Raw genomic sequence first — 14258 nt, 5'->3', positions numbered from 1 at the left:
ATGTGCTGTTTAAGTACGGGGATTTTGTCTGGGTGCACTACGTGCAGGAATACGGGCGGGCCGGGTTGTGTGCCTTATTCCCGGCTGCCATAAATTGCTGCGTACGTCTATGTGTGGCCTTTGGTCTTTAGCGCGACGCTCCTACCGGCGGTACTTGCACTGAGGCCTGGCCGGGGTAGGAGCCTCGGCGTGCAGCACGTACCGGTCGGTCCTACCTCGTTTTCTGCACTGGCTCTCCTTTCCGGCAAGCCTGGGTCTCGGTGGCGCGGCGCTGGTCGCGGCCGCCTCCCTTCGTGCATTTCATTTCGTTCTCCCCTACGGGCCGCGGCGGTTTGCCGCGCTGGTGTTGGTCCGGGCGCCTCCCGCCTCTCAGGGGCGGGGTTTGATTGCCACCAGGTGCGGCCATTGATTGACACGGCCCTCTCCTGCTGGCGCTGCGTTTTGGACGCGGCTTGCGTGGGAAGGAGCTAGGGCGCAATGTTGAACAGACAGCCCTCACAGGCCAGGGTTCGAATCCTGCCAATGCGTCTGTCTCTACGATCCTCGGTGAGTGCATTTCATCTCTATGGATTCTGTTTGCCAGTGCACTTCTGTTTTGTGTTTTGGCTCAGGAGTGCTTGGCGCGTTCTTTTCGTAGAACGGCGTGGGGACTGCTCGATATTTATGAAGTCCTTCTTCTGGCACCCTGGGAGCCCGTGTTTTCCTCCTGTGCATGGGCCGTCAGGATGCGCCGGGCTCAAGTGTGTTGGCACTGCTGGGTTGCTGTGCCTTCTGGTCTCCTCGGGGTGGCGGATGTGTCCCCCCTTCTGTCGCCGTCTGAGGGGTCCCCCGGTTTTCCTGCGCTTTCCCTTCTAGGGGTCTTTGCGAGGCGGGGTGCCCCGCCCCCTCCTGGCATCGTTTCCCTCTCGGTGGCCCCGGTGGGGGAGTATGGCCCACTGGTGGGTACGGCAGGCCCAGGGGCAGTGGTCTGGCCCGGGACCTGGGTTCGGTTCCTCGGCGGATCTGGGGTTCGATTTAGTCCAGGGTCCTGGTTAGTCGCGCCTCGGGGCCTTTTCCATTCATGGAGTCCCGCTCTGCTTCTCTGGGCAATTGCTTGCTTTTTCTCCACATTCGGCCCCCACAATGCTTTGGCTGCCTGGCCTCCACCTCGGGGGTGTCCGGGACTAAGGAGCTATAGCTCATAGGTTAGTCTTGTGCCTTTGGTGCGGACAGCCCTCACAGACCACGGTTCGAATCCTGCCGATGCTGTAGAGGTATCCCAAGGTGAAAGTTTTCGCCTCAGGGGGTTAGACGGGATGGGGTCCACAGCTGCTGTTGTACAAGCGCCTTGTGCCCTTGCGGGGGTGTAGTACGCTGGTCTTGTCTCAAGTTGCGCTACTGTGAAGTGTGGCAGGGCCCCTACGCTGGGATGGCACGCTTACTTAGTGTTTCGTTCCTGTTTGGAGCTTGCATTTACCTCCTCCGGCGGCGGGGGTTGTTCCCGGGGTTTCCCTGGGTGCGTTCTCTACGCAAGTCTCCTGGATCCCTTCCTCTACCTGCGTCCGTTGACCCGCCCTTGCAGGGGTGGGGTCCTTCGGCCATTCCACCCGGATTTCAGGGTGTCGGTCGGGGCGGTCAGGTTTTGGCTCCCGGGCCCGGGTTTCGGTTTTCCGGTCTCGTACTGGTACTGCCGCTCCATTTTTCGCCCCTGGATCCTGGCTTTCGCCCTGGAAGTGTCGGTTTCGCCGGTCCTGTCCCTTCGGGCCATCCTTCCCCCGGGATCCGGCTCTGTGGCGGCGGCTCGACTGTGTCGGATCTTCCTTCGTTGCCTTGTCTCGCCCTGTCCCGGTGGTGTTTCGGCGCCTGGTGCCTCGGCTCGGTCTGCCTCCGGTGGATAGGTTCTGGGAGGGGGACTCGGCCCTCCTGCCCGGGTTCTACTCCTCCTTCCGGGTCCTTATTGCCCTGTCTTTCGCGTGGCCTTTCGGTCTGATGTACGCGTTTCCCCCGTGCCCTCTGATTTCGCGGGTCCTCGGCTGGATTTGCTTGGGCAGGGCCGGGGTGCTCCTGGGTGCTCGACTCGGCAGCGCATGGACTTATTTTGGAACGTTGCGGAGGAGATGTGCCTGGCACCCGCGCGTGGTTGCCACGCATGTCATGGTGCGTTCCTGTTTTTGGTTCCCGGCGGGGTCCACCGCCCCGGGTTCCCTCTCCTTTGGCGAGCTGGCGGTTTGAGCCTCCTGGCCGATCCCGGATCTTCCCGTACCGTGGTTGGGTCCCCCGCTCTCGGCGTCGGTGTTGAGCCGGCTCTTGTCGGCTGGCCTGCCTCCTTGTGCAGGCCTAGTTCTGGAGCGGATGACGCTGCTTGCTCGGGGGTTGTGGCTTTGCTGCTGGGTTCCCGCAGGTCTTCCAGTGCTCGCTTCGGCGGCACATATACAAAATTTGGAACGATACAGAGAAGATTGGCACGGCTCCTGCGCAAGGATGACACGCAAATTCGTGAAGCGTTCCATATTAGTGGAGATGTGTGGCTCAGGGGTTAGAGGCGGCAGACCCGGTAGCTGAGATTGGTCCTGGACCAGGGTTCAGTTCCCCGCCTCGGTGGGTCTTGGGCTTAAAAAATTCCATGGACTCGATAATTCTCATTCCGGTGCCTACTCGACTCACGTGTTCACACTCTGCGACTCTGGGCAATAGCTTGCTTAATCTCCACTAGGGCCCCTTGCGGCGGGATGCCTGACTTTCACCTTGTATCCTGCTGGGGTTATCTCACAGGGGAATACCAGGACGGGTTCCCAAGGCAAGCGCCTTGATGCCTTTGGGTGATACGTGCGCTATATAAATCGCAATACATTTCAATAATCCCTCTCTCGTTCTACGAGCTCTTCGGGGTCCGCCCTTTTGGGCCCCGGCCCTCGGTGGCTTTGCGGTTCCTCACCTTTTGGGTGGTTTTTCCCTGGTGGCAGTGGTATCTGCTGGGCGGAGGGGCGTGCGGGGGTCGTTCCTCCGCTCCCCTCCCTTCTTGCGGGTTTCGCCGGACGTGGTTGTTCCTCCGGCATGTCCCCCGGGTCCTTCCCGGGGTTCCTTCCCTGGGGCCCCGGACTCGGGTGGTATCTTTACCACTTTTCCCTGCCGACGAGGTTCCTCTCTTGTCCGTGCTGGTTGTTCGGCGTGCTGTTTTGGCTTCTCTTGGCCGCACGTCTTTCCTTTCCCGGTGGGCTGGCCTGTTTTTGTGTCTTTTGGCCCGGTTCGTTCGGGCCACTAGCCCTCTTTCCGCCTTGGTTCGCTGGCTTTCGCTGGCTATCATCCTTTCCTACGCTTCGCTGGGTTCGGTGGATCCGGCGGGGGTCCAGGGTCGGTCCACGGGGAGTGGCTCGGTGTCCTGGGCCCCCTTCTGGGTGTCTCCTCTGTGGAGATTTGTCGGGCGTCGACGTTGTCGTCCCCCTCCTTGTTCAGGGGTCTCTTTCGGTCCCGGGGGACTTAGCTGGGGCCGTTCGGAGTACAGGTGCTACGGCTCCTGGCTGGCCTACTTTTCCTTTAGGTCTTGATTTCAGGTTTCCTGTGATCCCTGTTTTCTTGTCATCTAGTCTACTTCAACCTTGGGTTGGTTTCTCTGCATCACCGTGTGGTGTTGTTTTTATGGTGGTCAATGAAGCCTTGTTGGCTTGGGTATTTGCTCACTATGTAAATCATGTGGCGAGGAAGACTAACGAGGAGGTAATGCCCCGGTTACTTACCGGTAATCTTCATTACTCCGAGTATAGTCTTCCTCGCCACATGAGTTCCCTCCCCCCCTCCCTGTCTGGCTATCGGCTTCATTGTTTGCTTGGTAGATCAGGCTGTTGGTTGGGCCGGTCCGCCTCTTATAGAGGTCAGGTGGGACTGGTCGGCCATGTTGGGAGGGGGTGGGAGGTGTTTTTCTTTTGCTTTGGAGGGTTCTGTTGTGGAGCTAAAGCTCACTATGTAAATCATGTGGCGAGGAAGACTATACTCGGAGTAATGAAGATTACCGGTAAGTAACCGGGGCAATAATTTTATTGACTTTCTCCTGAAAAAACCCCGCCAAATCATCACAAAGTGCCTGAGTGGGAGGGATTATGTTTTTAATACAGTCAGGGTTAGTCAGGTTATTGAGGATATTGAAAATGCTCCTTGTACTATTAGGGGCATTCAGTATCTGGTTCGCATAAAAATCTGCCTTCGCAGATTTAATCGCTTTCCTATAAATAGACAGCTTTGTTCTCCAAGAAGCTCTATCTCCGGCCTCATAGTGGTGCCTCCACACCATCTCTGCATGCTTACACTCACTCTTAATGTGCTTAAGGTTGTCATTAAACCACGGGGCTGATGGTCTACCCCTGTTATAGTGCTTTTTCAGAGGGGCTAAACTATCAAGCTCAAGTTCAAGTTCAAGTTCAGGAATTTGTATAGCGCACTACTCACCCAGAGGGTCTCAAGGCGCTTGGGGGAAGGGGGTGCATTATTTATCGAATAGCCAGGTTTTAAGTTCCTTCCTGAAGGAAATGTGGTTCTGGGTAAGGCGGAGGTGAGTGGGGAGAGAACTCCATGTTTTGGCAGCCAAGTTGGAGAAGGATCTTCCTCCCATGGTGGATCTTTGGGTGCGTGGAACTGCAGCGAGGGCTTGATTGGAGGATCTTAGTTGTCGGGTCGGTGTGTAGAAGGACAGTCGTGAGTTGAGGCATTCAGGTCCTAGTTTGTAGAGGGCCTTGTGTGCGTGGGTGAGGAGACGGAACGTTATTCTCTTGTTGACAGGAAGCCAGTGGAGGTCTTTCAGGTGACCGGTAATGTGAGCTTGACGTGGGATGTCCAATATGAGTCTGGCTGATGCGTTTTGGATGCGTTGGAGTTTTTTCTGTAATTTGGAAGTGGCTCCGGCGTAGAGGGTGTTTCCATTGTCCAGTCGGCTAGTGACCAGAGCGTGGGTGACAGTTTTTCTTGTTTCGGTGGGGATCCAACGAAAGATTTTTTTGAGCATACGAAGTACGTTAAAGCAAGAGGATGAGACGGCGTTGACTTGTCTAGTCATCGAGAGGGAGGAGACTAAGATGAAGCCTAGGTTACGTGCGTGGTCTGTGGGTATGGGTGCCGTGCCCAGGGCCGATGGCCACCATGAGTCATCCCAGGCAGAGGGGGATGATCCTAGGATGAGGACTTCCGTTTTGTCTGAGTTAAGTTTTAGGCGGCTGTTTTTCATCCATTTGGCAACTTCTTTCATGCCTTCGTGAAGATTGGTTTTGGCGGTGTTAGGGTCTTTGGTAAGGGAAAGGATCAGCTGGGTGTCGTCAGCGTAAGAGATGATGTTGAGGTTGTGTTGTCGTGTGATGGATGCGAGGGGACTCATGTAAACGTTGAAGAGGGTGGGACTGAGTGATGATCCTTGTGGTACTCCGCAGATGACTTCTGTGGCCTCTGATTTGAATGGAGGGAGTCGGACCCTCTGGGTTCTCCCGGCGAGGAACGAGATGATCCAGTCTAAGGCTTTTCCTTGTATGCCGATGTTGCTGAGGCGTTGTATGAGGGTGCTATGACAGACCGTGTCGAAGGCGGCAGAGAGGTCTAGTAGGATGAGGGCAACTGTTTCTCTGTTGTCCAGTAGTGCTCGGATGTCGTCTGTCGCTGCAATAAGTTTTCGGTGCTGTGTTTGGCTCGAAAGCCGGACTGTGAGGGGTCGAGGGAGTTGTTGGATTCAAGGAAGGCGGCGAGCTGTCTATTGACGGCTTTCTCAGTGACTTTGGCAGGGAATGGGAGGAGGGAGGGAGATGGGGCGGTAGTTCTTGAGTTCAGAGTGGTCCGCTGTGGGTTTCTTTAAGAGGGCGTTGAGTTTGGCGTGTTTCCACCTTTCTGGGAAGGTAGCGGTGTTGAAGGAGCAGTTGATGACATCACGGAGATGGGGTGCGATGATGGAATCTGCTTTGTTGAAGATGTGGTGGGGACAGGGGTCTGTTGGCGAGCCTGAATGGATGGAGTTCATTAGGCGGATGGTGTCTTCAGTGGTGATTGGGTTCCAGGCGTTAAGGATGTTAGAGTGCGGTTTAGGTTCAGAGGTGGGTGGAGTGGACTGTTCTTTGGAAATGTTCTCAAAGCTGTTATGTATGACGGCTATTTTGTTATAGAAGAAAGAGGATAAGGAGTCTCAGAGTTCTTGGGAGGGAGTAATGTCGTTTGAGGCTGTGGTGGGGTTGGTAAATTCTTTGACGATGTTGAATAGTTCCTTGCTGTTTTGGGCGTTGTTGTCGAGTCGATCCTTGAATGCTGGCTTCTTGGTGGATCGGATCAGTTGGTGGTGTTTGCGGGTGGCTGTCTTGAAGGTGCTCAGGTTGTCAGTGGTTGGGTTTTTTCTCCAGGTTTTCTCGAGAGTACGGCATAGTTTCTTGGATTTCTTAAGGTCCTCGTTGAACCAGGGGGATTTTTTGCTACCCTGTTTGGTTTGGTGGTTTTTCAGGGGTGCTAGTTCGTCAGCGCTGTGAGTGATCCATTGTTTGAGTTTGGTGGCCGCTTGGTTTGGGTCCGATGAGAGGGCGGGAGGGTTTTGATTTAGCGATGTGAGGAGTTGGTCGGTGGTGATTTTGTTCCAGTTTCTTCGTGGGATAGGTTGTGGGGGGTTGTGGGTCGAGGTGGTTTTGTAGTTGAAGTGAACACAGCTGTAGTCCGTCCAGTGGAGAGCTGTGGTGTGATCGAAGGAGATGTGCTTACTGGAGGTGAAGATTGGGTCGAGCGTATGTCCGGCTATATGGGTGGGGGTGTCAACAAGTTGTTTGAGACCCAGATTGGCCAGGTTTTCCAGAAGGGTGGTGGTGTTGCTGTCGTTTTTCTTTTCCAGGTGGAAGTTGAGGTCTCCCAGTAGCATGTAGTTCTCGGAGGCGAGGGCATGTGGGCTGATGAAGTCAGTGATGTCTTCGCTGAATTGTTTACGGGTTCCTGGTGGTCTGTAGATGAGGGTGCCTCTAAGTGTGGTCCTGGGGTCTGTGTGGATCTGAAAGTGGAGGTGTTCGGCGGTAGTAAGGTTATTGTCGAAGCTGGTTGTGATTCTGATGGTGTTTTTATGGACGATGGCGATGCCTCCTCCTGTTTGGTTGGTGCAGTCCTTTCGGATGATCTTGAAAGCGTCCGGGATGGCTATGGCGATGTCGGGCGCTGAAGAGGCGTTCTTCCAGGTTTCTGTTAGGAAGGCGATGTCCGGTGAAGCAGAGTCGAGTAGGTCCCAGAGTTCTGTGGCGTGTCTGTTGATCGAGCGGGTGTTTAGCAGGATGCACTTCAGGTGGTTAGGGTCGGAGCTGTGTTTGAAGTTAGTGGAATTGGTGGGGGTCTTAATGCAGGCGAACCTGCAGGAGTGGCAGGCGAAAGGGCCGTGGGTACGTCCTCCACATGCACCTCCGGGGAGAAGTTCCGTCCCTGAAACAACTGCTTAGAGCCCTTCTTCCGCAGCAGTGCTTTCCAATCTCTACCAACATACCCACCAACCTGATTTCTACTACAATTAGCTTGAATGACATCATTAACATAAAATTTGATCAAAAAATGATCAGTCCAGTCCATAGGGAGAATCTCTCCCATAGAGAGAAGATCTACCTTTGACAGAATAAGATCAAGTGTGTGGCCACCCGTGTGAGTAGCCTCCGATACCCATTGAACCAGGCCCAAATCCTCACAGGAGTTAATGATGTTAAAAAAAGCGGAGTCCAATTTACCATTATACCACAGATTAAAGTCACCAAGGACCAATAATCTCCGATGGGTAGTGCTCATGTTCGTCAACATCTCCAGCAACGCCTGCTGTTGTTGCTGGTTGAGTGCCCCCGGCGGTCTATAGCAAATAATGCCTGTTATGGTCTTACCCTGCAAGTTAATAATCGAGAAACCCAGGCACTCAAAACCCAGCACTTCATCAATATCTAAATAGGCAAGCTTGAGCAAGTCCTTATAAATTAGACCCACCCCACTACCCCTACCACTCGTTCTAGGTTTATGGAGAATTTTGTAGTTGGGGGGCATGCAAGGCCAAGGTCGAACTTACACTCAGGGAGAGTCCAGGTCTCTGTCATAAACAGAATATCCAGGTCATGGGACTCAAGTACCAATTGAATTTCTATCTTGTGCTTCCCCAATGATCTTACATTTAGTAAGCCACACGGAATTGTGCTCTGTTTCAGAAACTCGGACTGGGGGCGAGCAGAGTCCGCCAAACAATTCCCACCCTTGGTCTGACTCTCTAATTCAATGCGTCGGAGTTCCGCCAAAGAATACTGGATAGACCTACAGGCAGCATTACCAGAGTTCCTACCAACCACTACCAGAGTGGCAACATGCCTGGCGCTGAGCGCTGCCCTAGCGCGGACGGGCGCAGACGGGCAGGACTCAGGCACGACTCCGGCGCGCCATGGAGAACCTTTGCTCTGCACAGGGTGGGTTCGGCCTTCGAGCTCTGGGGACCCCATACCCTGAGCACAAAATAAATATATTCAGGGGAGTTGGGGCATGCCACCCCTTCCCTGACCATAAATCGGCCCTGGTTATCCCACTCCCAGGGCCAAATACAATAGAAAATGGGACAGAAGCCAGCGCCCCCCTTCCTAAGCCTTCCTGGGTCCCAGGGACACCATCCTGTGGGGCCAAAATCCAAGGGGAGGGGGGCAGGTAGGGTCCTCATGTCAGTGCCAGGAGACTGTGTGCTTTACAATTAACCTAAATATATAACTATATCACTCTTTTAAGAGAAACCTATTGGCTCTGACAAAGCTAGTTTTTTCTTTGCTTTATCACCAACTCACCAGGAATCCTGGGAGGCTTCTCTCTTTATGCTCCACCTGCGCGGGATGTGTCTGAAAGCCATAGGATATGCCTTAGTAAGTGAGGGGCAGACTGAACAGATCCATGGGAGGCGTATTCCCTACAGGATGACACATATCACATGTCTGAATGTAGAGTGGGGTCCTGAGTTCAGCTGTTGTTACAGGAAGGATGAGTGTCAGGGCTCCCTGTCCAATGCAGGAAGGACCAAAGGGGAGGAGTCAATGCCTTGTGGCCAGAAAAGACAAGCAAGGAAGTAGAACAGTAGGTTAGAGTGTAGGTAAATCTGTATGTGCACAGGTGAGTACATCTGTATGTACACAGGTGAGTACATCTGGAGGTACACAGGTGAGTACATCTGTAGGTACACTGGTGAGTATATCTGTAGGTACACAGGTGAGTACATCTGGTGGAGAGGACAAACCCACAAATAATGGAATTTACAAACAGTGACAAACTCATATGTTTGAAAACATTGCCCTCACTCACACACAAATGTGTGTGACATGCTTCATCAACGGGTCTGCTACAACGACCTGGCGTAGCCATGCACAGAGCGGAGCATATGGAGGGGAAACATATAACATGAAAACATAACAAAGAATAAACGTGACAAACAGTGTACAAACCAAGAGGTGTTAGTCTAAGACTGGGTACAGTGATAAGACAAAAGATGCAGTCAAAAAAGGTAAGTTTAAAACTGGCTCATGGATACCTGATATCCCTTTATTCGTAGGTTCCAAGGTCAGAATTAAAATTAAATAACGGATGGTGGTGTTAAGGAAGGAAATTTAGGAACCTATAACACCCCTCTTAAACTGCTGGAGTCAACATGTTTCGACCTGAGCGTGCCCCTAATCAGTAGGTCACATTGGTCTTCTTCAAGACGTCTATCAGTTCCAGTTCCATACGAAAACTCCTTACCTTAATAAGTAGTCAAGGAGATAATGATAGATATAATTGATCTTGTCCATGTGCAGGGAGTTCCGTCAACACGGAGTACATATACGAGTTCATTAGCAAATTAAACTCGAACTGGCGTCAGTGGGGTGAATTTCCAAAGTACATCTGTATGTACACATGTGAGTACATCTGTACGTACACATGTGAATACATCTGTAGGTACACATGTGAGTACATTTGTAGGTACAAATGTGAGTACATCTGTAGCTGCACATATGAGTACATTTGTATGTACACATGTGAGTACATCTGTAGGTACACATGTGAGTACATATGTAGGTACACATGTGAGTACATATGTAGGTACCCATGTGAATACATCTGTAGGTACACGTGTGAGTGCAGATGCATTGCTGCTCCTTTATGCACAGATCAACCTTGACCATATAAGAGCTTCTTGCAGAGAGGGAGGTAAATCCCCTTCTCACAGGTGTATTTGAACCTTACTCCCTCCAGCAGATGAGTCCATCTACGACACTTGTAGTGTCTCTCTGGTTCCAATCTAGACTCAAGCGAAAGTAAAAGCACCGATTTGAGAACAAATTCCATGCCAATTGCGGGCGATCAGTGGTGTCTCCTCCCAGGTCCATCCCTTCATGACCCAGGAAAATCTGATGTCAAGACTAGAATAGAGTCAACTGGAAGCTGCTGTGAACAGGGATCCCTTCTTGAAGGCCCAGGGGACCTTCTGAGGTTCAAATGAGATGGAAATAAAGTGTGTTGTACTGAGGAGAAACCAGCTGCAGCTCCCTCAAGATCTGGGTTGTTGTACCGAGGAGAAACCAGTTGCAGCTCCCTCAAGGTCTGGGCCTGTTGTACTGAGGAGAAACCAGATGCAGCTCCCTCAAGATATGGGTCTGTTGTACCGAGGAGAAACTAGCTGCAGCTCCGTCCAGGTCTGGGCCTGTTGTACCGAGGAGAAACTAGCTGCAGCTCCGTCCAGGTCTGGGCCTGTTGTACCGAGGAGAAACCAGCTGCAGCTCCCTCAAGATATGGGTCTGTTGTACCGAGGAGAAACCAGATGCAGCTCCCTCAAGATCTGGGCCCTTGTACCGAGGAGAAACCAGCTGCAGCTCCCTCAAGATCTGGGCCTGTTGTACCGAGGAGAAACCAGATGCAGCTCACTCAAGGTCTGGGCCTGTTGTACCGATGAGAAATCAGATGCAGCTCCCTCAAGATCGGGGCCAGTTGTACCGAGAAGAAACCAGTTGCAGTTCCCTCAAGGTCTGGGCCAGTTGTACCGAGAAGAAACCAGTTGCAGTTCCCTCAAGGTCTGGGCCTGTTGTACCGAGGAGAAACCAGTTGCAGTTCCCTCAAGGTCTGGGCCAGTTGTACCGAGAAGAAACCAGTTGCAGTTCCCTCAAGGTCTGGGCCAGTTGTACCGAGAAGAAACCAGTTGCAGTTCCCTCAAGGTCTGGGCCTGTTGTACCGAGGAGAAACCAGTTGCAGTTCCCTCAAGGTCTGGGCCTGTTGTACTGATGAGAAACCAGCTGCAGCTCCCTACAGATGTGGGCCTGTTGTACCAAGGAAAAACCAGCTGCAGCTCCCTCAAGATCTGGGCCTGTTGTACCGAGGAGAAGCCAGATGCAGCACTCTCAAGGTCTGGGCCTGTTGTACGGAGGAGAAACCAGATGCAGCTCCGTCAAGGTCTGGGCCTGTTGTACCGAGGAGAAACCAGATGCAGCTCCCTCAAGATCTGGGCCGTTGTACCAAGGAGAAACCAGATGCAGCTCCCTCAAGTCTGGGCCTGTGCTACCGAGGACAAACCAGATGCAGCTCCCTCAAGGTCTGGGCTGCTGTACCGAGGAGAAACCAGATGCAACTCCCTCACGGTCTGGGCATGTTGTACCGAGGAGAAACCAGCTGCCTCTCCCTCAAGATCAGGGCCTGTTGTACCGAGAAGAAACCAGTTGCCGCTCCCTCAAGATTAGGGCATGTTGTACCGAGGAGAAACCAGCTGCAGCTCCCTCAAGATCAGGGCCTGTTGTACCGAGGAGAAACCAGATGCCGCTCCCTCAAGATTAGGGCATGTTGTACCGAGGAGAAACTAGCTGCAGCTCCCTCAAGGTTTAGGCCTGTTGTACAGAGGAGAAACCAGCTGCAGCTCCCTCAAGATCTGGGTCTGTTGTACCGAGGAGAAACCAGATGCAGCTCCCTTAAGATCTGGGCCTGTTGTACCGAGGAGAAACCAGCTGCAGCTCCCTCAAGATTAGGGCATGTTGTACCGAGGAGAAACTAGCTGCAGCTCCCTCAAGGTTTAGGCCTGTTGTACAGAGGAGAAACCAGCTGCAGCTCCCTCAAGATCTGGGTCTGTTGTACCGAGGAGAAACCAGATGCAGCTCCCTTAAGATCTGGGCCTGTTGTACCGAGGAGAAACCAGCTGCAGCTCCCACAAGGTCTGGGCCTGTTGTACCGAGGAGAAACCAGCTGCAGCTCCCTCAAGATCTGGGCCTGTTGTACCGAGGAGAAACCAGCTGCAGCTCCCTCAAGATCTGGGCCTGGTGTACTGAGGAGAAACCAGATACAGCTCCCTCAAGGTCTGGCCTGTTGTACCGAGGGGAAACCAGCTGCAGCTTCCTCAAGGTCTGGGCCTGTTTTACCGAGGAAAAACCAGCTGCAGCTCCCTCAAGATCTGGGCCTCTTGTACCGAGGAGAAACCAGATGCAGCTCCCTCAAGATCTGGGCCTGTTGTACCGAGGGGAAACCAGCTGCAGCTTCCTCAAGGTCTGGGCCTGTTGTACTGAGGAGAAACCAGATGCAGCTCCCTCAAGATCTGGGCCTGTTGTACTGAGGAGAAACCAGATGCAGCTCCCTCAAGATCTGGGCCTGTTGTACCAAGGAGTAACCAGCTGCAGCTCCCTCAAGGTCTGGGCCTGTTGTGCCGAGGAGAAACCAGCTGCAGCTCCCTCAAGATCTGGGCCTGTTGTGCCGAGGAGAAACCAGCTGCAGCTCCCTCAAGATCTGGGCCTGTTGTGCCGAATCGAGAAGACCTACAGCTCCCTCAAGATCTGGGCCTGTTGTACCGAGGAGAAACTAGCTGCAGCTCCCTCAAGGTCTGGGCCTGTTGTACTGAGGAGAAACCAGATGCAGCTCCCTCAAGATATGGGCCTGTTGTACTGAGGAGAAACCAGATGCAGCTCCCTCAAGATATGGGCCTGTTGTACTGAGGAGAAACCAGATGCAGCTCCCTCAAGGTCTGGGCCAGTTGTGCCGAGGAGAAACCAGCTGCAGCTCCCTCAAGATCTGGGCCTGTTGTACCGAATAGAAAAGACCTGCAGCTCCCTCAAGATCTGGGCCTGTTGTACCGAGGAGAAACCAGCTGCAGCTCCCTCTAGATCAGGGCCTGTTGTACCAGGGAGTAATCAGCTGCAGCTCCCTCAAGATCAGGGCCTGTTGTACCGGGGAGAAACCAGCTGCAGCTCCCTCAAGACCTGGGCCTGTGGTGCTGAGGAGAAACCAGCTGCAGCTCCCTCAAGACCTGGGCCTGTGGTGCTGAGGAGAAACCAGCTGCAGCTCCCTCAAGATCTGGGCCTGTTGTACCGAGGAGAAACCAGCTGCAGCTCCCTCAAGATCTGGGCCTGTTGTGCCAAATAGAAAAGACCTGCAGCTCCCTCAAGATCTGGGCCTGTTGTACCAAGGAGAAACCAGCTGCAGCTCCCTCTAGATCAGGGCCTGTTGTACCGGGGAGTAACCAGCTGCAGCTCCCTCAAGATCAGGGCCTGTTGTACCGGGGAGAAACCAGCTGCAGCTCCCTCAAGACCTGGGCCTGTGGTGCTGAGGAGAAACCAGCTGCAGCTCCCTCAAGATCTGGACCTGCTGTGCCGAATAGAAAAGACCTACTGCTCCCTCAAGATCTGGGCCCGTTGTGCTGAATAGAAAAGACCTACAGCTCCCTCAAGATCTGGGCCTGTTGTACCGAGGAGAAACCAGCTGCAGCTCCCTCAAGATCAGGGCCTGTTGTACCGAGGAGAAACCAGATGCAGCTCCATCAAGATCTGGGCCTGTTGTACCGAGGAGAAACCAGATGCAGCTCTCTCAAGGTCTGGGCCTGTTGTACCGAGGAGAAACCAGATGCAGCTCCGTCAAGATCTGGGCCTGTTGTACCGAGGTGAAACCAGATGCAGCTCCCACAAGGTCTGGGCCTGTTGTACCCAGGAGAAACCAGCTGCAGCTCCCTCAAGATCTGGGCCTGTTGTACCGAGGAGAAACCAGCTGCAGCTCCCTCAAGATCTGGGCCTGTTGTACTGAGGAGAAACCAGCTGCAGCTCCCTCAAGGTCTGGGCCTGTTGTACAGAGGAGAAACCAGCTGCAGCTCCCTCAAGGTCTGGGCCTGTTGTACTGAGGAGAAACCAGACGCAGCTCCCTCAAGATCTGGGCCTGTTGTACCGAGGAGAAACCAGACGCAGCTCCCTCAAGATCTGGGCCTGTTGTACCGAGGAGAAACCAGATGCAGCTCCGTCAAGATCTGGGCCTGTTGTACCGAGGTGAAACCAGATGCAGCTCCCACAAGG

The 14258-nt window shown here is 53.5% G+C and overlaps 1 long non-coding RNA gene and 1 other non-coding gene across 2 annotated transcripts in view; one reads left to right on the top strand and one right to left on the bottom strand.

Annotated features, from left to right (window-relative positions):
• Nucleotides 1-14258, bottom strand: part of LOC147729430 (uncharacterized) — a 209229-nt gene that overhangs the window by 107783 nt on the left and 87188 nt on the right. The gene's annotated exons all lie outside the window — the stretch shown is intronic.
• On the top strand, nt 2389-2495 carry LOC147729431 (U6 spliceosomal RNA). Its single transcript, XR_015309250.1, has one exon. It is a non-coding gene; the product is annotated as a U6 spliceosomal RNA (small nuclear RNA).

The sequence above is a fragment of the Lissotriton vulgaris genome, chromosome 2_2, assembly GCF_964263255.1.
Source record: "Lissotriton vulgaris chromosome 2_2, aLisVul1.2, whole genome shotgun sequence".
Classification (NCBI taxonomy): Eukaryota; Metazoa; Chordata; class Amphibia; order Caudata; family Salamandridae; genus Lissotriton; species Lissotriton vulgaris.
Note: the sequence above shows the minus strand (reverse complement) of the source record. Positions and strands in the feature narration are given on the sequence as shown.